Here is a 24357-nt window from a genome sequence, read left to right as displayed (position 1 = left end):
GCAAACTGTGCAATGTCTGCATGCCACCAGTGTTCTCTTAAAATCCTGTAAAAAAATAATCTAACCCGTGGAATAAAGAAAGTAAATGATTTTACGTAAAGTTTAAAAAGTCATCAAAATAAATTGGTTTAGGTGTCTACGAAACCTAACTGTGTACAACAGACCATGCATGTTTCTTGATGGAGAAAGAGATGATCAACTAGCTAGGGTTGGTAGAGGACTGTGTGTGTTAAGTAGATGCAGAATTAATGCTAGCACTAGAAAATATTCTGCCGTGTACCAGCTGGCTTATGGCAAGATAAACTATACCACGAGTTTGCATATTTCAAGCATTCTTGGAAAGTGAAGTCAAGGTCTGCATGGTACGTTCCTGTATAAGAGACCTCAGTGTTGTTATGAAAGGTGGAATCACAACACTTTCTTAGGTAAAGACTAGCTAATTAGAGACCTATTAGAGACTTCGAACATGACTGTACATTCCGAGAAAAGTCAATGTAAAAGAGCTGAGTACCAGCCCTATGTGTTCAAAGAGACCTGTTGCTCCAGCACTGGATACACTGCAGCCATAATTTCCCACCTCCAGGGTGCTCATATGTTAAACTGGTTTTTTTTTTGTGGTTAATGATAGTGAAGAAAACGGTACTTATTGCATGCTAGTAGCAGGGGGAGGAAAAGGCAAAGATCCAAACACCTAGTAAAAGTAGCAAAAGTGGCACAGGCAATTAGGAAATGCACAGACACATGCAAAAGCGAAGAAGCTTGTGTTTAAGTAGATTTACTGATGAAAGTTATTTGAATGTTTTCCAGTTTTAAAAAGCCTCCTTTTATCTTTATAGGACGTAAAAATGTGCTGAAAACCTTCTGCAGTGAATGTTCCTCATTTTTTCTCATTAATCAAATTCAGTGTTTGAAACTGCCATCAGCCCCTATAGCATTATCCTAATGACTATCACTTTTAACTATACATCCCACTGTTTTTCTGTAGCCTAAATAACTGTCTTAAAATCCATCACCACTAGCAGATACACAAAACTTAAATGACAGAGCTTGAGGCTGACAGAAGTGGGATGGAAGAAAAACAGCAAAGCTGGTAGCTTCTGCAGTTGAAGACCTATAAAATCCTGAAATCATGCTTCAGCTGACTACACAAATAGGCTAGGAAAAATTCTAATGGTTTTAAACCAGACAATAACCGAGAAAATGAACACAGTACATTGTACAGTCCTAAGCAGCTCCATAAAACAGTGTGATACTTCCAAAAAACACGCTTAGTCCAATAGGGCTGTCACCATAGAGCCCTCTGTGAATGAGAGACAGAGTACCACTAAACAACATAGCTTCTACTTATTGCTGTCACCCACGGTGAGCTGCAGATCTTACTAATCTTATTAACCAGCAAATGCATCTCTCTAACTATTAACATAGGCACACACTTAAACATTTTCAAGGCTAATTGTGTGGAAAATGAGCAGACAACATGTGCACAAGTGAAAGAGAATGTGCATGCACAAAGGAAAGCATCGGCCAAAGGACATCTATGTGCGTGCAATAACATGTTGCACTGGAAGAGTCCACGCTGACAGCATGTGTAATTTCACATTGGGATAAAAGGGAATGTAGGGTGCCCCAAAACATTTTTAAAAGCACATTTTTTTGCCGGTATATGCATTCAGATTCTGACTTTACACCGAACAGCCTCTGGGGAGAGCAAGGTTCATTTCACAGTCCTCTTTAGATCCCAAGGTCCACATGCCCCAGACAAATAGAAAAGACTTTTATGTTACTCAGCAGAAGTTTCTTCAGCTGGTTAATTCTTAATCTCAACAATAACATCCAGCCCTCTGCTTAGAAACTCGGCAGTCAAGATATGGAAGATGCTTGTGAGGAGGGGCTGGAACACGTGAGACTTGCAATCAGAAATAGTTTTCTACAACCTTTCTGAAGTTCCTAAGAGAATACTCATCTAGTATCATCTTATAATCAGAAGTTTCCCAGAAGGAAGTCTAAATTGAGTTATATGCTGCTTAGAATAGCCTTGAGAAAAGGTCTTGTATACTGAGAAGATGAAGACAGCACCTTTAGATGAACAATAATTTATTTCATTCATGGGTATTTAATTCTAAATAATAAAATAAGAATCCGTTCAGTGGTTCTGGAGTAGAACTGTAGGAGTGGCTCCTCCTGTTGGAAATGCCTCCACAATGAATCCTTTGATCTGCGAGATTCTTTCTGCCTCTGTTTCTTTACTGGAAGAATGTTCTGTGAAACTTATGCTGAGAAGGAATACATTTATTTGCCATGCTGCCTGCTGGAGCAGCTGCGTCCTAGGCCTCAGAAAACTGAACATGTTCTTGAACATTGATGACTGCACAGACACAGAAAAAAAAGAATTCACATCAAAGCGATGCCAGATGTTAAAGCAGTGAATTATCCAAAATATGTGACACCCTATAGGGATCAGAGGAAAAAGTATTCTAATGGGTGACTTTATTTCAATATACAAATAGAGTTTTACAAGATTCTTTATGGGATACATTACTTGGAGGGAACTAGGAGATCCTCACTCATTGTTTCACTGTATTGTATAAGACTCAAAGTATCAGTGAAGGGACAAGAGGCAATGGGATGAAACACAGGAAATTCCATTTAAACATAGGATTTTATTTTTTTTTAATAAAATATAAACTGTGAGCATGGTCAAACATTGGAACAGGTTCCCCAGAGAGGTTGTGGACTCTCCATCCTTGGAGACATTCAGAGCCCACCCAGACATGGCCTTATGCATCCTGCTCTAGATGATCTCCAGAGGCCTCTCACCACCTCAAGCTCTTAATTGGGGCAAAATTTGCTTTCTGCTTTTCCTTAAGCTCCTGCAGAGAGCCTGTACAGGAAGAAGAATCTGGATCTTCAATGAAAGTGGGACACTTTCATTACTACCATTTGCACTGGAGCTATCATTTAGGAAAGGAGGGTTCTGGTTGTTTCAAAGACATGAGTGGAAACAGGAACAGACGCAACAACTTGATGTCAGTCAGAGCGTGGTCTCAACTTTACATGTCAGATTTCACTGCACAACAGGAAACGTCAGGATCTTAAACTAAAGGGATGAGATGCTCTGGTAGGTGATCTGAGCTGGAAATCTGAGAGGTAGAAATCCATGGATTCTACACCTCACTAGGGGCTTGCACAGGGGTCCATCAGGGCTTTACCTCAGATTCAGCAAAAGATCAGAGAACGAAGCATATTTCAAGTGCAATAGTTCAATTCAAACCCCACAGTTTTAGAGGAAGCTACATGTTGTCAGGCACTTTCCAAAATGTTCAGAAAGAAGCAAAAATGCACCAGTGAAAAACATAATATCCCCCTTCTCTAATAAATTCTATTTCACTCCACACCATTGCCTGCATTTTCTGAAGATTTTTGACCCAAGTTAAACAGACCTATGTTAATAAACATAGTAAGTAATCTTTGTGAGGTGTGTGGCAAATCCTGTCATGGTTTAGAAACCCTCAGGACTTGCTGACGTTTATCAAAATACATTCTAGAGGACTCAAACATTTTTTTCAAGCAGTTTTCCTACAAGACTGAAGCAGTGTTTGAGGAGCTTACAGAGTCACAGAAAAGCAGCAAAAGGATTTCAGTCATTAATAGCTCTGGCAACACAGAACTACTATGAAAGCTATCATATTACCTCCTTCAATATCATGCGATTAATGCTGCCATAGTTATTGATCCATCAGAATTTCCATTATAAACCAGCATTTTCAGAAGTTATATAAAACATGCTCTTTTCCTGAGCCTTAGACATCTCAGCCCAAATGCTAAGGTTCTATTAAATCCTCTGCTTGCACGGGAAAAAACTAAACACTTCCGAGCAATTAAAGATTCTTTTAAACCATAAACACTTTTTTTTAAATCCACTTTAAAGAAATATTTCATTGCGAATAAACAGGGAGAGGGATTAAGAAAACATTACATATTTATCAAAGGTATGGTATAACAATAGTTCAAAAGCTAAGGCCATTTCTCTGAAGTATTTAATTAATATGCCTCACTCTTGACTTGGAGGTTTAAAAGCTTCCTTAGGCTCCTTTACTATCCCTAGTTTATAATAATCCAACCGCTAAAATACATACCTTGAAAAAAACCCAAACAGTGCATTTTATAAAATATACAATCCACACTTCAGTTGTTTAAAATAATTCAAAAGGCCAAATACTGTGATGGCTAATCAACACTTATTCAGGCATCAATAGAAAAGATTTCCATTAGAAAAGACAGAAAAAATCTGCCAGATTTGGTCCACGGAGATTTTTGTTACATGAACAAACCTATCTAAGTACATACTTACACAAATCATCAGAGTATGGCCTTTTGGGTAAATAATATTTAATTATAAACACTCTGAGGGGATCTTTCCATTTCTTACATTCTTTCCTCTACATTAAATACACCTAAAGACATGGAGCCAACACAGTTGTCAGAAGCAGCACAATGGCAGTCAGGATTTCCCCCCCGTGTATTTGACTGGCTCTGTGTAGTGTCCTTGAAAACCTTCATGGAAAAAACAGAGTCAATGCTGTGTCACAGCAATGACACGAGAGCACAGATTCTTCTGGATTCCTGCTTTTCAATAACTAAATTTAATTGCCATGGTTAGGAATAAAATAAACATCGTTAGAATCTTAAATAGTTTCAGAAAACAGATGTGACACCGCAGTTTAAACTAACAGACTTAAATCGAGACTGTGCACTCAACTCGATGTGCTACAGTTACCTTACAGGCCTATGATACCTACCCCACAAGGCAGTTTTTTTCCACACTTTTCAAGTTGCCTTATTTCAGCCAAAGAGACTGCAAAATATTTTTGTAACCAATAAATTGACTTATTTTTGAAGTAAAATCAGTGTTATACCAATGATTTTTTGCCTCAAGTCACCTGTATCCCCCCCAAAAAAATATTTTTTACTAGTGACTTGATTCTGTATTTTTTAAAAAGCTTAATTTTTACTTCTATACAAAATCTTAAAGCTTTTAGCGATTACTGCAAGTATATTTTTATCTGTCTTTTAATTCTGAGAGAATATCCTACTTAATGCTTTACCCTGTTTTCAATAGAATAGTTAAGATTATCTTTGGGAATCCAGCGGGGTGAACAGGAAAACTAAGTTGGCAGTAGACACTCACAAGCCTAATGAGATTTTCCAAAACAGTTCCTGAGCAAACAGTTCTCATCTCGTAGTGGCTTCTGTTTTCTTGTACCCAGAAGTTTGAAGTGACTTTGACCAACTGTTGGTAAGATACTGTTTTATTTTAGGTCAATGGTTTTGCCAACAGCCGCTCCACTGTAAAACTTCCCATTTACTGTGGAGTACAACGGGAAAAATTATAATAAAGAAGGTGAGAATGACACTCTGGTACCTGAGAGCAGTTAAACGCAATAGCAAGGAACCCAGCAGTGTCCCAGGGAAAGCAAATGATTTAACCGCATGGCTGCCTGCCTCATTACACAGAGAAATATACTCTTGCAAGTTCTGCCTTCGTCCTGTGCTGTGTGGAATAGCAGATCCCAGCGTTTCTTACAACAGCTGTTACAGTGAATTTATGAAGTATATACTCTTCATTTTACTCTCTACCCTGCCCCCTTTTTTTCCCTTAATCGGGCATCAGCAAAACAAGCATGATTGAATCTGTTTTCTAGTTTTTCCATTACTTATTTATGTAAGTCTGCTCTGGGGCTACACAAGATGGTGGGAGATGTGGGAGAAATTTTGCACATCACTGTTTCAAGATAGTACTAGTATAAATGGCACTGATATTGCAAAGTATCTTCCCACAGGCACTAATTAAAAAGCAATAGGCTCACTTGAGAAGTGTTTGCTTCCATTTCTTTTCTTCAGTACTCAATGCACTGAAGTTTTTCTCCTTTCCTCCCTGATTACAACTACACATTAAAACCTGAGAAAAAATAATGGTAGGAGAGAGAAATTTTTAGCACAACAAAGAAAAAAGATCTCTTTTGTTGCTCTCCTGTGCATGGTTTTGTATAATGAGTTATAGCTAAAATTTTCTGACTAGATAGCCTTATTTTTTAAAAATCTGGCTGCGCAAGAATTACTTATTGACAGAAGCCTGGGTTTGCAACACAGGCTACTGACTTGACTGCCAGTTTGTTTGTGATAAAATAGAAATAGTTTGGATATTTTCTGTAAAATGTTAAACTCTTTAATAGTTATCAGATATACATCACAGTCAGGAACCAGTATTACAACTTGTGCGTAAATCATATATTCCGATGTTAACATACAAGGTTAGCCAGTTTATATTCTGACAGTAGAGAAAAAGGAAAATCGATCCAAATAAAGGGAGATGCTTCACTTTGTCTGTAAATAAGATGCAAATAAAATGGTCTGACTAGATGACCTTTGAAGGTCTCTTCCAACCCAAACTATTCTATGATTCTATGCAGACAGCTGACAGAGTACAGATTAGGAACAAACAAATGAGACCTCATAACTTACCAGTGGGAAGAGAAAGGAATTGGGGAAGAGGAGAGGGACTTTCATTTTTATTTACACCTATCAACAGCTATCCATTTACTTCCTGTAATTCCAAATTGTCTTTTGTCTCTTTGCTTATTCACCTTGCCTAGGTGAAGACATCAAATACAGAAAGTCCAGCTCTGAGGTAAATTCCTCACTGCCTAACAAGGGAGGAAAACAGGTTTTTCTACTGAGGAACAAAGGAACCGCTCCTTGCTTTCCTGCTGAAGGAGATGGGTGAATAGTCTGAGCTTAAGGACTGAGCTATATCATATAACTCTACTTCCTATAAGTCGGTAAGTCTCCTTGGTCCTTAGAGATAATGTAACTAATTCAATAAAGTGCATTTAATTAATTGATTAACTTTTAATTGAGACTTTAAACTGGAAAGAACTGGCTGCTCATCCTGCGTAACACGATGCCAAAGATCCTACTCTGTTCTTCATAAAAAATAGGCTTTATTCCTCTGAGTAGGCCTGTAAATGTAGGAATGCCAGACCTTTAAAAGGGCTGCATTAGGTACTGGTAGAAGTTTAGACAGAACAAGCTGGAGCCCAACAGAGGCTACAGACATAGCAGAGAAGTGGGGTCAGCTGGCCAGTACTGAGTTCCTGACCTTCTGCTTCTGGGGTCCAAGTAAGCAAGTTTAAAGCCCACTCTGGTACATTTACCCTACACTGCCGTCTGCAGTGAAGAAGTATATGGAGTCCAGTTAAGGTTTCTCTCCTTTATCCCACAATGGATTTCAATATTTGAATTTATAACTCTCTCACTCCCCATGCATGCTTATTATATTCACACAATGACACCTAGAGTATAAAACATTTTCTTTTCCTGTAGAAAAAAAAATACTGTGCAAATGTAAAGGCTAGGTAAATTACTTACCAAGAATTTCACTGCTATCTCACAGAAAAAGAAAAAAAGAGTCTTCTTAGGTAAATAAACAGACTATCTCCTTAAATCCCTAAATCACGAACAGAGGAAATACAAGTTCCTGATGGGTGGAAGGGCAGAACTAGTAATACAGAAGGAACAGAAGTAACTTTGGCATTATGGTACCTTATCTGTTGAGGGAAACCAAATGTTCTGAAAGTGATAGGCTTGGTCCTGGCAGGGGGAAGAAGATAGATGACATTTAGAAATACGTCTCTAGAAAGTGTTTTACAGCTGACCCTTCAGCGCCAAGGTTGAAGCCAATGCCGGCATCTCTCACAGGGGTTAGGATATTCGACTACAACCACCAATGTGGGATGAAGTTCTGCTCTGCTCTGTAATCCATGAGGACCATCTCACTGGCAAACAACAGGCTATAAATTAAAATGAATTCCCAAATCGAAGTGCAGACAGATGCCAACAGGAAGTTGAATCTAGGAAGCTGAATTACCATTTTTGTAAATCTCTTGGCGTAGTTAATGCCAGATTTACTTTTCTCACAAGAGAAATTTTCAACTCCATCCTTGTTACTGGCACCTGAAATGAAAACACTCGTGTAGCAAACATGTCAATTTAACCAACAGGGTCTGCTCTCTTTAACTGTTCCACATAAGATTTTCTGCTACAGCAGTCACAGAAGTAGTAGTGTCTAGTTTGTGGCTTTGTTACGGTGCTGAGTAACTGCTGCAGCAAATACTATTATTTTCTAAATCCTATTACAAAGATACAAAATCATGGTGAAAAATTTCTACCACAATATGAAGGCAGGAAAGGGTTCCTTCACCCAAAATAATTTCCAAAGGTGATGAAGACGAGTGTAAAAAAGTTGGAGATTAATTTTTCACAGAGGATTAATCTTCCTTTCACTTTTATGGGTGAGGATGAGGTATAACTTCACTCAAGTCATTTATTGCAGATCTAAAAGTTTTACTGTAATGTAAAACAGGTATAAGTGATAGAGAATAAGGCTCTCTGTCTTTCATGAACTTTACAACTCTCTATATACCTTTACTCAGTTAAGAAAGGCTAGAATGAATGTATTACTCTAATATTTTTACAGTACATAGTTAATTAACCATGAAGGAATACAGTATATTTAGGTATACATAAAAAAGGCCTGTGTACAGTAACACTGTGATTTTCAAACCATGAATGGACATAATCTGTTGAAATAAAGAGAGAACAATGTTCTTGTTTATGATACAACATCCCGATACACAGCTTGTAAGTCTCTCTCTACCAGCATTCCACAGCATCGCGCATTGAGATGGGTGCCTGAGGAGAGCCTTTGCCAGTGGGACTTCCTGCAGATACAATGTTGTTTACATGATTTTCCATTATACTAAAACTAGACTGTAACTGTAAAATACCATAGCTGAAGCCAAATAAATTGCTATTTTAAATCCGATGATCTTATCAGTATTTGTCCAAAAGACAAAAAAAAAAAATAAAATCTTGTCCATCCTGACATGATTATCTCCAAATATTCCCAAGGTGAAATTTTATTCCAATGTAGACATGGTGCTAGTGGTGACAGACTGAGAGACCTCCTCCCTCATGATCACCATTTGAAAGGTATTTTACACACACACTAAACACACACACCCGCAAAAAGAGTCCTCATCTGTGTCTGCATTATCCCTCCTCTTAAGTCTTGTTTGCAAAGTAAGAGCAGGAGGATAGCTGAGGAGTTGCTACAGATGGTCATGTCCTTTTTCATTTCATATGGAGACACATTACCAGTAAATTCATCAATAGCTGAGGTTGACATAAGGTTGTAATGGACCACAAAATAACTTCTTTTTCCATCTGTGTGCTTCCAATTTTTGCACAAATATGAGATACCTTGTTAATAGGTGTGTTGCATTCCACTGAGTTTTAGCTGCGTATGCAGTACAGCTATAAGAGTACTGGAACTAGGTAGAAAAATCCTTGTAATTTCACCTTAAATTTAGGGGGCATACTTAAGACATTTCATCCTATATATTTCAAGGACAAAGACGGTAACCAAGTTAAATACCTATAGATATATATAGATTCCATCAAATATCAAAGCCATTGAAAATAAAACATATTAAAAATTATGTAATAGCAAGAATAAATAAAATAAATCCTCTCCTTTTTCCACTTTTTATTCTATGATATTTTGTTTTCAGGAGCAGAACTAGGGCTTTTATATCATTCCACTAGATTTTGCAACCATATGGCCTGACGGAGAACACGGTGACTAAGTGGTAGACTTCCAGCCTCAACAATCTGCATTTGAAAAGGAACAGATCCATATGTTTTTCTCCTTCTCTTTCTCCCTTTTCTTTTTTTTTTTTTTCTTTTCATGTCCCATGCCAGTTGCTACAACACTTGTCTTTTTTGCATAAGACACAGCATTTGGGGGAGCACTTTGTAAACTTAGATAGTTAAATTCCTCACAGTACAGGAAGGTTAGAGTCTACTTATTAAAAAGAGCCTGTCCCAGAAGTTAATCTACTGTCTTAGCTTTCACCAGCAGCTTTTGGATTTATGCACACTGTATAATTGGAGAATGTTTATATATAATTAAAGTACATACAGACAGGTAAGTCTAGTACAAATTGGTTTTCTACGTGGGATGCATCTTTTTCCGGTAAACTAGTGCCAAGATTGTTGCAGTCTAATATTCTAGTCTAGTTTCTAACAGGTCTAGTTTCTGAAATTGCTTGCTACACATTGCTGAGACCCATTAGAAGTCAGTATCAATAGCATGGAGATTTGTGATCTTTTCTTTATCATTAACCTCTATGTCACTTAAAATACTGACAAAGACCAGGTTCTGGACCAGCTGTTTTCACTGATCAGGTAAAATCTTCTTTCTTCAGTTGGAAGAGTAATAAATACAACATCTACTGTTTTATATGTGTTAGCTGTTTTATGCATATACCATTCATATGCACTTTGTACAGAAAATCCTTGCTGCAAAGTAAAAATACAAGACAAGAGGTGAGGCTGTTCATGCAATATGCTCTAACAAATGGAGTGCATCACTCCTAATATGCTTGATCACATCCGGTTTTAAAACTTTGGCATAATCAGTACTTTACTATTTGGAGGAGAATCTTTAAAGAGGAGGGAGCAGAGAGTACTCAGTTACATTTATTCTCATTTGTATATTGTTTATGGGTCTCACATAACCTTATTACTGTAAAGGGAATAAAATCAGGTGCTGATTTGGCTCACTAGCTACAGTAGCCCTTTTTTTGAGAGAGAAGCCCCCAATTCAATTTCTCGCTGGAATGGATTTTTCGCAAATAAGGATAATCCTTCATTTAGTGTTTACACACTTGGTTACCTCTTAGCATTCTTCCCTGTCATATCAGGTTTTAAAATTTTATTTAAAATTGCCAGAATTCATTTATGCATTAGCTGGTTTTATTATAGTTATGGACGAGCTGGCATTCAACAAATTTAGCATTAGGAAAGAACAGTCATGATTTTATCAGAATATAACAGGACCCATACCCAATTTTACCTTCATTTTCTTGTGACGTGTTACTGTTCATGCAGAAACACAGCCAGCCAGCACAAAATGAGTATCTGTACTGGCAAAAAGTAAGCTATTTGCTTTTTACTCTCCCACCTCCTCCCTCCCCTTCTCACCTAAGACAGACACAAACACTCGGGCCCCCTAATTCATTTTATCAGAGAATATAGGGAAAAATGGATTGTAGCTAACTATGCGGCCTCCCTGAAGTATACAGAAAGATTCTGCTCACTGCACAAACTTAAGATTCAAGTATATCAGTTACATTTTAAATAAGAACGCTACAAAATGTCTATTCTCTTTAATGGAATTTACAAATGGAGATATGCTAGAAAGAAGTAAATGCAGAAGAGAAACATAAGAGTCAAACTGAAGGAAAAGTTTTCCAGCAGAGAGAAATCTTTTAAATAAAATGACACAATCTGTAGAATTAAAAAAAGCTTAGAGGTTAAAAGAACCTTAATCTAGCCATTTCATTGTAGTTGAAGTAAATACAGCCTATGCGGTCTAATTTCTTCTTTAAATTACTGTTTTTGCCAAAATGCCAAAGTCAGCCATTTTAGCCTTCATCACTGGGCCTGAATTTCAGGGAACAGCTTTTTACACTATCAAAAATGCAGCAGCGAGACAGAAGGTGACAGCAGAACCAAAGAGGCGACCTGCTGACTCCTGTTTCTGATCACAGCTTAGAACCTGACCAGCCTCATCCTGCGTCCCTCTTAATTGGGTTAGCCACAGGCATAGGGTGAAACCAGGTCTAACGTACGATAACATCAACCGAATAATTATGAATGCCCGTTAAGGAATTATTATCATGAGGTCAAGACCTGCAGGCAAATTAAGAGAAAAATGAAAAAAATGTCTTTTGACACTGTTCCAAAAGCCTGAGAGTGAGGCAACATTAGTTTATTTTTAAAATCCGTCCTCAATAAATAACCCTGTACATCACCGTCAAGAACTGATGGGATTTTCTGACATTGTCTTATACCAAAAAACCCATGTATCACACCACATAATAAATAAGTTGCTTAAAATGAAAGCGAAAATATAAAATTCTAGAATATAAAATGTAACTATTGCACAACGGAAGCTCATTTGCTTACAAGAGTTGGTACTTTGGCTTTTGTTTGTTTTTCATTTTAAGGATTTTTAATATTGTCCAAAACCACAAAGCATTTAAATACCCTTTCCTACTAGCCCAGAGTACTAGCCCCCCAAAACAACCCTCAATTTGCCATCTTACAATTGACTGATTTATATCTTATAAGGCAGGAGATGCATAAACTGTTCCTTCTGATGGCACCTGACTGCACTGTTTTAAATCCATTTTACTTCTCACCAAAAGTACTGTCACACTTCAGGCAGAGGTTTAATCTGGTGAGCTGATGTTGACAGAAAGCTCCATGAGGCTCAAAACTCATGCAGGTAACCAAACAGTCTTTCAGTTTGGTAATTGTTTTTTACAGAGTGTATGAAATTATTCCTATAATTTAGAAGGAGCTTGCAAGTCTTGGATCTGAGCTAGAGCAGATATATTTACAGATCCAGAAGAGACTGAATATTCAAAAAAAATTATTCTCCCCCTCTTACGCACCATATAAAACTCCAGGCAAAGCTTGGATTAAACACATTCTTCCCTATTTGCCCAAGTTTGTTACTTCAAAAGAAAGCAAGCAATTAGACCTGACTGAAACGAAAAACCTAACTTCAAGGGAATTAATTTCTTCCATCTGAAACTAAATTTTTAAAATCAAGCAACTCAAAATATACAGAGATAATACTAACACCAAGAAGGAACATGCTGTCCAGATGAGGACAGTGAAATATTGTATATCCTCTTAGCCGCACAGGTGGTAATGTGTGAGCAGATACCCAAAACCACAACCCCAGAGAGGACCAAAATACTTCAGGGAAATATTTTTTGATATTCTGATAACATGGCCTACCGTCTATGACATCTATATTGGTAATAGACAAATACCACTACCCTTGGTTAGTAAATTTTTCTTTTTCAAAATTATGGACATTACTCTCAGCAACACTCCTGGGTATGGATGAGACAGCAGTGGTTTCAGCTGGCAGGCTCCGTGCAGAGCTAGATAGAAAAAAGTTAGCAAAAACATCTCTTGGTGCTCTTTACAAGAACCTGAGGCATCAGCTAAAATGTAGTGCCTTCCTCTGAAACAGGTAACTACTGCCAAGATGAGCTGACTTTTTTGACAGCACGAGCGGTGCTTATGGAAATACGGACATGCAGAACATACTGATTCTAATGACTACAGCCTGAATTCAAAATAAAAAGAAAACAAACCCAACCAATAAAATCTGAAACTTGGGGACGTACAGACAAATTCAAAACAACTGCAAAATGCTTCCACCATCAGATCATAAACAGCTCATGAGCACGTGCAGATCAAATCTAAGTAAAAATACCACTGATACTCTTAGCTCATCTTTTATGACAGACTGCCCTTGGCAAGGGCACCCAAACTTAGTTTGCTCAAATATCACCATGAGTAGATGCAGCAACAAGAACAGTTAATGCTTGTTATCAGTTTACTGGTACAGATATCACAGTTTAGGAGCCACAGTTCAGGAATCTATACTTTTAAGTAGTAGTAAAAATAGCAAGGCACAGTCTGAACAGAGGTACTGGTTAAAGCTTAAGCAAGCCCATCATTGTAAAGTCTAAAATCCTTAAACTTACCACCAGTGCCAGGAATTTCAAGATGGGATAGGAATTTTTTTTATATTTGCAGTTAGTGTCGTCTTTATCTTCCTCTCAAAACAGTAAGTTTCAATGTCAGTATATACAAACATGATCAGGCTTAAATTCAGATATTCAGTTGTTTCTGGATGAATAGTTTTTGGTGTAAAAAAGAGATCTCAGTCTTTCAGAACTGTTTGTTCTCTGATTGTCTTAGGAGACATAGCCTGAAATTTTATTTTAATGAAAACCTTTCCATGGAGAGATTTCTTTTTTAAAATCTAATGCTATCAGATATTTTATCAAGTCCAATATATTCAACCACTTCTTGCTTGAAAAACTTCATGAATTCATGCTCTGTGTCTATGTCCAAAATTTGTGCCATTTAACTATGCCATTTTAACATTATTCAAACAGTACAGCAATCCTGTGATGGCTGCTGTTGTACGTGTAGTTAAAACAATTGCTTATACCAGGACACATTGTTCTCATTCGTAAATCTTCTAGTTTATAGAGTTGCGAGGTCAATGTACCCGCTCTAGGAAGTATATTGCTTTGCCTAGAAAAAAGTTAAAAATCTCCTCCTTCCCCAAGTATTTTCCCTTTTCTGAAAAGTCTATGTGTATTGTCTTGACAAAGCACCCTATTTCAGTTAAATTGAGATTTTGACATCATTAGACTTCTAGAATATTTCTCTGCAAGTCACTTCCAAAATATGTTTCACACTTCTTACAGAGCCCCCCCAATTTTATTTCTGCTTTTAACAAAACCTGTTAAACCATGAAGTCTTACATAACAATAAACCCATGTTCAGAGCTCTTGCCAAAGAACAAGTTCTCCAAATAAAGTCTAGAGAAGTTACAGAGTTCAATGTTAAATTTATATTTGTATTTTTAAAGCAATGCACTTCTAATATAATGTTCTTTACACAGAAGTATTTCCTATCTATCAAAAAAAAAAAAAGGACACAACAAACTTAAACTCTATATTCAAGACATACCGCTGAACTCAAACAGCCTTTTTACCACGTAAGGAGCAAGCTTTAAACATATGGCAATTACTACAGGGAACCAAGGATGTCTTGTTTTATACAGCTGCTTACAGCAGAACAACTTAAATGAATACTACCAATTTATCTGTGGATTACTAGCTGGTCAACACCACATGTCCCTAAGAACCTATTTATACATTAGGAAAACTTTCCTGAGAAGCGAGGGAAAACCTTCATTAGAACAGAACACTGCATACCTCTACCAAGAAAGTTAAATCAATATAACTACCATGGTTGTGGTCTGCATCATGTTAAAGACATTTTATACTAACGAAGCTCTGAGGAAAGGTTTGACTTTAGTACCTTTAGATCACAACCCTATTCAAACAAGTCTAATTACTATAACTTAAAATTAGCGTATTTTTTAGTTACAGAAGTCTGAGTTTTTGCTTATGTCATGTTTAAGTACCCTAAACCTTTTTATTACCTAATTCAGTCCAAAACCAGAAAAAAACCCACCAATATCAGACATGAGGCAAAAATGTACAGATTTGGAGGTGTTCCACAATGAGGTAGAACAGACACCTGTTTATATTTCATTTAGAGGTAAACAGTTATTTTAATCTGTTTATAATTAATCACCTTAATTATCAGTAATTAATATCAAAATATTATAATTAATAGTAATAATTTAGAAATTACATCAGCTTCTTAAGGAAGATGAAGGTACACATTTAATAAAACAGTTCAGCATTTGCTACTTCTGCTACTACAATATTGTAAGTAAACATAGTTATTTTTTCCTCCTGAGCCAGCTGGTGCATCGGATATTCCAGCATCTTAAAAATTAGGAAAAAATTACTGACCCTTCAGAATCGTTTCATATGCACCATTATGAAAAATGCTGAAATAATGTAGTGCGAGCATGATCTCTCTGTACCCACAGCTATCAGCTATCTAAGGAATAACACTGGGAAGACAGAAGTTTGGCTGTACTTTAGTAAAGAAAGCAAATTAGGAGAGTTATGCACTGGGATATCTGAATCTCAGTGGCAGCTGCCATATTAAAAAAACCCCACTGTCACAGTCCAAGATTTGTTTGTACTGTTAGAAATGCCAGCAAGACATCCACAGCACATTATGGTCTTACTGAGTAGAAAAAGGGATCCAAAAGATACATAGATTCTATATACGGGAAGGGGAGACCAAGAAGGATTAACCTACACGTACAGCTTAAGATGTCAACAGAGCATATATGGCTCCAATGTTTAAAAAACTGACAAACATTCATTGTATATCCTTTCGACATAAAAGGCTGAGAAACTTTAGAGAGTGCCTTTCTTTGTGAGGGGAGGAGTTGCTGAATGGAGAGAAGGCCATCCTTTACATATTGTTAAGACAATGACAGCAGAGCTGCCAGTAATTGACGTGCCAAAAGATGTAACCTAAAAATATGCAAACTTTTCAATTCCCTGGCCTTTTGCAGTCATATCGGCTGTGCATATGCCAGCAGAGGGAAAGAGTGGTCCCTCTACTGTTACATTTCTGCCCCCAAGAACAGCCCAATCTAAAGCTGAATAGGGCTTACTTATCACATCTGTTGGTACCTCCTTTTTTTTTTCCCAAAAGGTATATACATCTAAACAAAAAGATACAAAAAACATGAACAGAAATAGCACAAGACCTATAAAAGAATGAAAGAGATAAAATCCACCATCTGATCTACATGTACACATGATCCCATGCCACCCAATGGTAAGTGCTCCATATTTCTAATAATTTTGGGAGAAGTAGGAGTTATGGAATACAGGATCTATTTATCAAAGGATCATTGAGTACAATCCAGAGAACGCGCACTGTTACACAAAAGCAATTCAAATGCAATGAATATTTTAGACAAAACAAGTTTTCCTCTGAGCATGATATTTTTTGCTAGTCCCAAGCTTTCAGTGATATAATGAAATATACATTAAGGGTGATCTCACCACTGTATATAAATATCTCAAGGGAGGATGTGAAAAAGACAGAGCCAGGCTCTTTTCAGTGGTGTCCTGTGACAGGACCAGAGGCAATGGGCGCAAACTGAAACACAGGAGGTGATGGCTGAACGTGTGAAGAAACATTTTACTGTGAGGGTGACCGGGCACTGACACAGGCTGCCCAGAGAGGCTGCGGAGTCTCCACCCTTGGAGATATTCATAAGGACGTGGTCCTGGGCCAAGCTCCAAGTGGCCCTGCTTGAGCAGTGGGCTTGGACCAGATGACCTCCAGAGGTCCCTTCCAACCTCAACCAGTCTGTGAGTCTGTGCTTCTGTGATACCACAGCAACTGTGAGGACAGGATACACTGAACACCATCTATATTACCAGGCACACACCTATCTTCTCTGGCAAAAAGGGTTGACTAGACATTTGATTCAGAGACTCATGCAAAAGCCTAATCTGAAAGTAAATTTGGTAACTGTTTTCCTTTTCATTTTAGACTGCTATCGCCCAGGCTGGAGAAACCCACTTTAGGCTCCACATTAAAGGGCGGTTTTATTTCACAGTATGACTTGAAGTGTTACACAACAATGAAGTAATTTTCCCTCTTTCCAATAATTGGTATTTTTTTTCCAGCTTTTAAGACACTTTATAATGTGTATTCTCACTGAAAAGACATACCGCAATAAATGTTATAAATCTTGCATAGATATCTCACAGCTTCTAACAGAATTAGAAGTTAAAATAAACTTTCTTATCTGATTAAAACAAAAGCAAAGCCTATGTTATTTTTTCACCACAGAGGCAAAACTGTTGCCTTTGCAAATTTTATTTTGTATCAAAGAATTGCTGTTCCTGCCTTTTGGAATGGATGGAATAATTTTCTTCATAAATCAAGTATGCAGTTTTTTGTTTACTGTATATACATAAATTAAACAACTGATGTCCAATGTAGTGAAATTTGTCTTATGGGATATTGAAAGAAGAAATGAAAGAAGTAGCCAAAAGCCTGAACAAAACTATATCAAGTCTTCCCGACTGTTCTCTTCAGATGGAGCTTAGCACCTTGGAGGCCAACCTCAATGGCAGTGTCACCATGTAAAGGCAGGTGCGAGAGTGAGGCTGTCAGCGTGAAGTGGGACTCAGAGCCAAAGAAAGAAGGGGACAAGAAAGAATAAAATGGTTACACAATAATCTTGCAGTCACCAAACGGTGAGCTTTCTTACTGCTACAATCATAGAATCATCGAACGTGTTGGGTTGGAAGGGACCTTTAAAGGTCATCTAGTCCAACCCCCCTGCAGTGAGCAGGGACAATAATAAGTGCCACAGTATCTTAAACAGGGCACAGGAACATTTGTTGCAGCAGCCTCCCCAGGGTGCAACTGGATTTGGCATGTCATTAAAGAAAACAGACTTTTTAAAGTAGAAATGTAGGTGTCATTTTGTTTGTTCTGATATTCATATTACTAAAAGCAATGAAGACACTGGCTGAGCAACGGCAGAATCAGACCTGCAGCCCCGCCATGATTCGTTCTTAGGAAAGTTCCACCAGTAATTCTGGATGCTGGGTCAGCTCAGCACTGTATTTATTTAATGCTGATGCCCCGCACCAAGCCACTGCAAGCAACAGGAGAGCAATAAGGAAGAGCAGATGACACAAATTCCTTATGAGGATAGCATCTGTGGAACTACAGTAGAAATACTAAAAATATTGGCCTCTTTGGTCAGGCCAATTAATAATAGATTCTCCTTTGCTGTGATAGAAAAATATTCCTTTCTGAGACAGATTTTGTTATTGGAAACTATCCAGACTAATGGATAAAACAGAGATTTTGTATCTACTTTAGCATGGAACTGGGTGTGAACAGCAAACACCACTAGGAGAGAGGACTTACTATCATAATATGGTCCTGCACTAAGGGTCTCAGCAGTTCATATTCAGCAGGCACGTCACCATCAGATCAGGTCATGAGAGAAACGAGTACAGAAGAGTACATTTGTCCAGGCAGCAGGCCGGGAGAGGATCAGAATATGCCCAATTTCTCCCTGGCTTCCTGGCACAGCTGGGCTTGGGCTACACAACAGAATAACGTATCTGTATCTTAAGTTTTTCCCTTGCTCTCAAAAATCACTGGTTCACTAGAAAAAAAAAATAGGCTTATGATTAAGTATGCTGACTTAATATAACTAATGCAGAAGGATTTCCTGAATCTGTGGAAACCCTGGAAAAAAAGAGTTCTGAGGCTCTTTTTTCTCTGCACTGGTCTTCTCAAAACAGCATTAACATCGGTGCCCAGTGGTGGTAATTTAGATGTCAGAATTGAGACATTTTTCATTTTTTAGGTAGAAAGAAGCACACATATTGAATATGTATAATTTCCTGTAAGTACTACTTTTGCCAGCCAAATGCAGGGAAATTAAGCTATTTTTGTACTTAGACATTCATTAGCAGGAACCCAACAATAAATGGTTGCCTCACATTTGTTAGTTTGACCAAGGAACGTGCATTACAATGGTAACTTTCCCATGCATAGTATTCAACAAAAGTATTGTAACACACAGTGTTTGTCATGTGTTAGCTAAGATGTACCAAGAACATTTTTATGCTCACAGCAAACATGTAATTTTTGGAGACAAATACCTACGTCATCCAGTCTCAAGACTGGATTTTCAGTATCTCCCCAGCCTGTGAATGACATCACACTTTATCAGGCTGCACTCCACTGGGTGGAGTTTATTCTGCAGTTTAGTTTCAAAGGAAAAATTGAATTTTTGTAACCGGTTTGCAATATCATGCCGGCAGTGGTAACCAGCAGTGGGGAGAAGCTGACTCAGCAGCGGTAAGGGCTAGATAATTGCAGAGGTGCTACTTGGCCCTTTCTCTTTTAGTCAGCCTTGCTCCAATGCAGTGAGTGATCCCTCCTTTCTTCCTCTGTCACCAAGCCAGCGTACAAGTAATGAATTCCAGGAAAAATATGTAATCTGAAATGAGCAGTGGTGAGAGGTAGTGCACTTTGGAATGGAGTTTCACAATGATATATTAAAAAAAGAGAGAGCAAAAGTCAACTGCCTTTTTATTTTATACTACCGAAATCTCTGCTAAGTTTATATTCATTAAAAAGAAAACACCCTATTTAAATAACTATTAAAATGGAGTTAGGAAGTAGACAAGTCAAAGAAAATTAGCGTATTAAAGATCTTTCTCTTCCTAGAAAATATGAAATTATCAAAATCAAACTAATGCACTATCATCTATTAGGAAGACAAACTGCCTATGACGTGTTATTTGTCAGTCACTGGAAGGCACTCGGAAGACACTAACACTTTTTCATGCAGAACTGTGATGTACCACACAGACTACACTAACTGACATGCTACCTAATGATAAGCTTTTCATGGTGCCAGAGAAACAGAATTCAGCAAATGTCCATTTCTTTGTTAGTTTTAAGATGAAAAGCAGTAGATGAAAGCAATATCCCTAACATGACAAATGATGAAAGAGCAGTTCTGTGGCAGAGACAGTTTAACAAAACCTGTGAACTCCGGAGGCTCCTCTGGAGCGCGGAGGACAGGGACAGCAACAGGATCGAACGCACCAGCCTCTGAATAAAATCCCGATCTTCTGTCAGTGCCAGAAACCAAGTATCATCTCAGATGCAGGAAGTTAAATCAGATACAAATATAACTCCTTGTGTTTGAAAAGGTCTGAAATAATGATTTGAGCTATAAGGAACACCTGAAAACTATAGAAGAAGCTGTGCAAAACACCTTTGGTGCTTGTAATAGAGGATATACTGAAAACTCAACCAGTACTACCAAGGACACAATGTGAAGAATTACCAGATAGTAATGAGTCACCAGTCCCTGCCGTAGAAACGGCCTCACCATAGCACCTGTGGCTGAGTATGGAGACCTAAAGTCAATTTACCATACTTCAATCCAGATTCTTACTCTGCTTGGAGTTTGTACGATGACAAATACATAACAAGTCAAATCTTACCATCTTCTATACCGGGAGTATGTCACAGAGTCAGTTACACTGAAAAAGTGTGCTTTATGTGTATAGCTTGGTGCATACCAGTTTGCAGAACCAGGCCTTCCATTTTTAGATACGCATTTTCCTTTTCATTATAGAGTTAACAATGTGAATGTTAACACTGCTATGGCTCAAAAAAAGAACCGTAAATGTGACTGTTATAATCAGGGGGTTTTGTGTTTTTTGTTTTTATTTTCTCGAAATAGGAATACCCTAATTATCTGAATCATGGCGAATTGCAGCATTATATGTATATGTGTATGAAATATGTATATGTATATGAAATAAATATTTTTAAAAGCTTAAAATCAACAAAAGCTATAAAACAGTGTGAAATTAATGACTAAATTTTTTGAGCTATTTGAAGAAAGTTGCTGGCAGGCTTGTAGGTGGTCTACATAAGGCTCCCACACTCCCATCTTTCCAGACATGCTTTTGCGCTTGATTAATTAGAGAAACTAGGGAGAGGTGATACTTTTGCAGTGAGTGATGTTTTCTTATAATTAAATCAATCTGGTATATATCTCTCAGAAAGTATTAGGTCATGAAATGTTCATAAAAAAACAACCTAAGTGTCATCTGGAAAATTACAAATTTAATATTTAGATGGATGTCTTTGGTAAAAATAAAAACAGCGGGCTCTTTAATTTCATAGAAATATAGTACCATAAATTTAGTCTGAGCATCATATATTAAAATAATGCTATGCAAATAGGCATGACAGTTAAATAAGGTTTTAGAATAAGACTGTTTAAATGAGTAAGTAATATTTTAAAATGTCAGTCAACACACCATGAAAAAAGAAAGCTCAATTTAATTAGATTGGTCATTTGTGGCTTAGGTAGGAAAAGGATTAGCATGTAGAGTAAGTTAAGACTGCCCAAAGCTTTGTGTGGGTTTTACACAGGTATTCACTTTCATGTCAATAAAAGAATTAGTGGAACAAATGCTGGCTTACATGGTGCTCTGCTGCTTATGGCTCAAGAGAGCTTCTCAAGAAACTTGCTGTGTTGCCATGTAAAGGTCAGGCACAGTTTACAGAGAATTGGGGAAAAAAGATGATCTTAAAAAAAAAAAAAGGCTTTTCTGACAAATCTGTAGTATGGTGGTACAGAAAAGCTTTTTTATACTTTGCTTATGTCAACTTCATTTTGGCTAATTTCTCTATAAAAGGAAAAGAATTGTAGTACCAGTAGAGAAGATGTCTATCAGCAATCACTGGCATAGTCCAGTTAAGTGGAGGGGCAAGAGAGAGGATTTGGGGTAATATAATAACTTACATGATTTTTTTTTTTTTTTTTTTAAGGTGCACAAAAGTCAAGCAATTGACAGTAATATATTCAGCCTCGCATAACTTGCCTACTGCAATGCATTGAAGAAAGTAGAGTAGATACAATGCACTTGCTGTGAGGACCACATTCCTGCCTAGCATTAATGCAGAGAGGTTTTTGCACAGAACTGAAAAAATAAATGGGGCTTAGTACATATTCCAAGCTTTCCCAGCTGGAATTATTTTCTGTCTCCTGGAAGATGGACCAGAAAGCGAGAAGAAAGGCCACAAGGGCCAGGCACATGCCAAATCTGCACCTAATCTTCATGACCAAAGGACTGAGGTAGATGGTATGTATTTATAAAACAAACTGACCGTTGCATAGCACATTCATGACAAATCTGCTTGAATTTGAGAGGAAAAGGATAATAACAGATTTTCTTTGTTTGGGGCAGAAAGCAACAAGAAACTTAAGTGGAAATTATTTTCATAGCCAAGCATTATTTAAAAATTAAAACAGACAAAAACTATTATTTGATACTCTCTAAAAGATATTTTTCTTTTCTCTTTTGTACTTTAATGCGGAAGTACCTTCTCAAATCTTCTGAAAGCTGGGATTTTTTGAACCAATCTTGAAATTAGCAAATGCTTCCACTACAAGTTTTCAGCTTTTTTTTTTTTTCAAAACTACTCTAATAGAATAGAATAATAGAATAAAGAAGCAGCTGCACTCTGCTCATTCAATGGAAATTATCAGATTGTGTATATTTATCATGTTATTGACCCTGTATTTCCCCCCCCCCCCAAAAAAAATGTAGGCCCCCATACAATCCAGACAATCAGATACAGAAAGTGTGTTTAGAAATATGCCATACTGGAACTTTTTATAATAGGGGTTTTTATGGTGGAGTTATGAGGACTTCTTGGGAGACAATAAAGAGATTTATTTTATTTTTCTTAAGTCTCCAAAACGAAGAACACTATTTAGCAGATACAGAAAAAAATGAAAAGTTTGGAAATTTATTTAAGTCTACTTAATACAAGGAATGTAACAATTCCAAACCAAAATGGCACAGGTGTGAAAGTCATCATTTCCAAAAATAAGCATGCTGAAGAAAGCCACCATGTGTAGCAGGGGCCACACGTTCCGTGCTGTAATTACAATACACAAGGTTCAAACTCATCTAGTGACAACAGTAATGTCTTTCAGCCATTTGCTCACTCCACCCTGATGGGATGGGGGAGAGAATCAGAAGACTTAAAAGTAAGAAAACATGTGAGTGGAAATAAAGACACTTTAATAGGTAAAGCAAAAGCTGTGCGCACAAGCAAAGCAAAACAAGGACGTCATTCACCACTTCCCACCAACAGGCAGGTGTTCAGCCATATCCAGGAGAGTGGGGCTCCATCACACTTAACAGTTACTTGGGAAGGCAAATTCCATAACTCTGAACATCTCCCCCTTCCATCTTCTTCATCTCCCCCTTCCATCTTCTTCCCCCAGCTTTCTATACTGAGCATGATGTCACATGGCATGGAATATCCCTTTGGCCAGTTGGGGTCAGTTGTCCCAGCTGTGTCCCCTCCCAACTTCTTGTGCACCCCCAGCCTACTCACTGGTGGGGTGGTGTGCGGAGCAGAAAAGGCCTTGACTCTGCATAAGCGCTGCTCAGTGATAACAAACACATCTGGGTATTACCAACACTGTTTTCAGCACAAATCCAAAACATAGTCCCATACCAGCTGCTACGAAGAAAATTAACTCTATCCCAGCCAAAACCAGCACAGAAATGTACATTAATGGCAACTTCTGTATCTTGATTTATATGTGATTCAAGCCTATACTAATCACCAATATTTAAATGCAATTTTTGGGAGAAAACAAATCCCCTTAGATGTATTCATTTAGAACATCACAAAATGCCATACTTCAAAGCCTCTGAAATAAATCAGAGATAGTCAGGTAATTCAGGAATTACACATAGAGCTTGAGGGAGTTTGTTGTTGTAGCTTTTTGAATTAGATGTGTATAAGCACCGCTACGGTTTATTCTTTTCAATGAGAATATAGGAGCTGGGTTTTTAAAGGGTCTCACTGTGCTATTACATGTAAAGACATCGAAGCAATGGGCTACATCAAAAACATGAAAGAGAAATAAGCCACTTTAAACCACAGCAAAAGAGAAATTTAAACACTCAAATATGTGTCAAATACCACCGAAAGCGCTTCAAAATCTATAGCACGGTAAGGCTCAGTCTTCTGCAAAACCTAAGCCTTTCACATAACAAACCTGGTTGAAAAACACTGTGATTTATGAGAGAGGAAGGGCTCTCATTGCCCAGAAGCATGACCAGTGAAACTCAGCAGCGCTTGGACAAA

General features: G+C 37.6%; 1 protein-coding gene across 1 annotated transcript in view; it reads right to left on the bottom strand.

The window, feature by feature from the left end:
* The window catches only part of PRKN (parkin RBR E3 ubiquitin protein ligase), a 779388-nt gene that overhangs the window by 461240 nt on the left and 293791 nt on the right, over positions 1–24357 (bottom strand). The window lies entirely within an intron of this gene.

Source organism: Larus michahellis, chromosome 3 (assembly GCF_964199755.1).
Source record: "Larus michahellis chromosome 3, bLarMic1.1, whole genome shotgun sequence".
Taxonomy (NCBI): domain Eukaryota; kingdom Metazoa; phylum Chordata; class Aves; order Charadriiformes; family Laridae; genus Larus; species Larus michahellis.
Note: the sequence above shows the minus strand (reverse complement) of the source record. Positions and strands in the feature narration are given on the sequence as shown.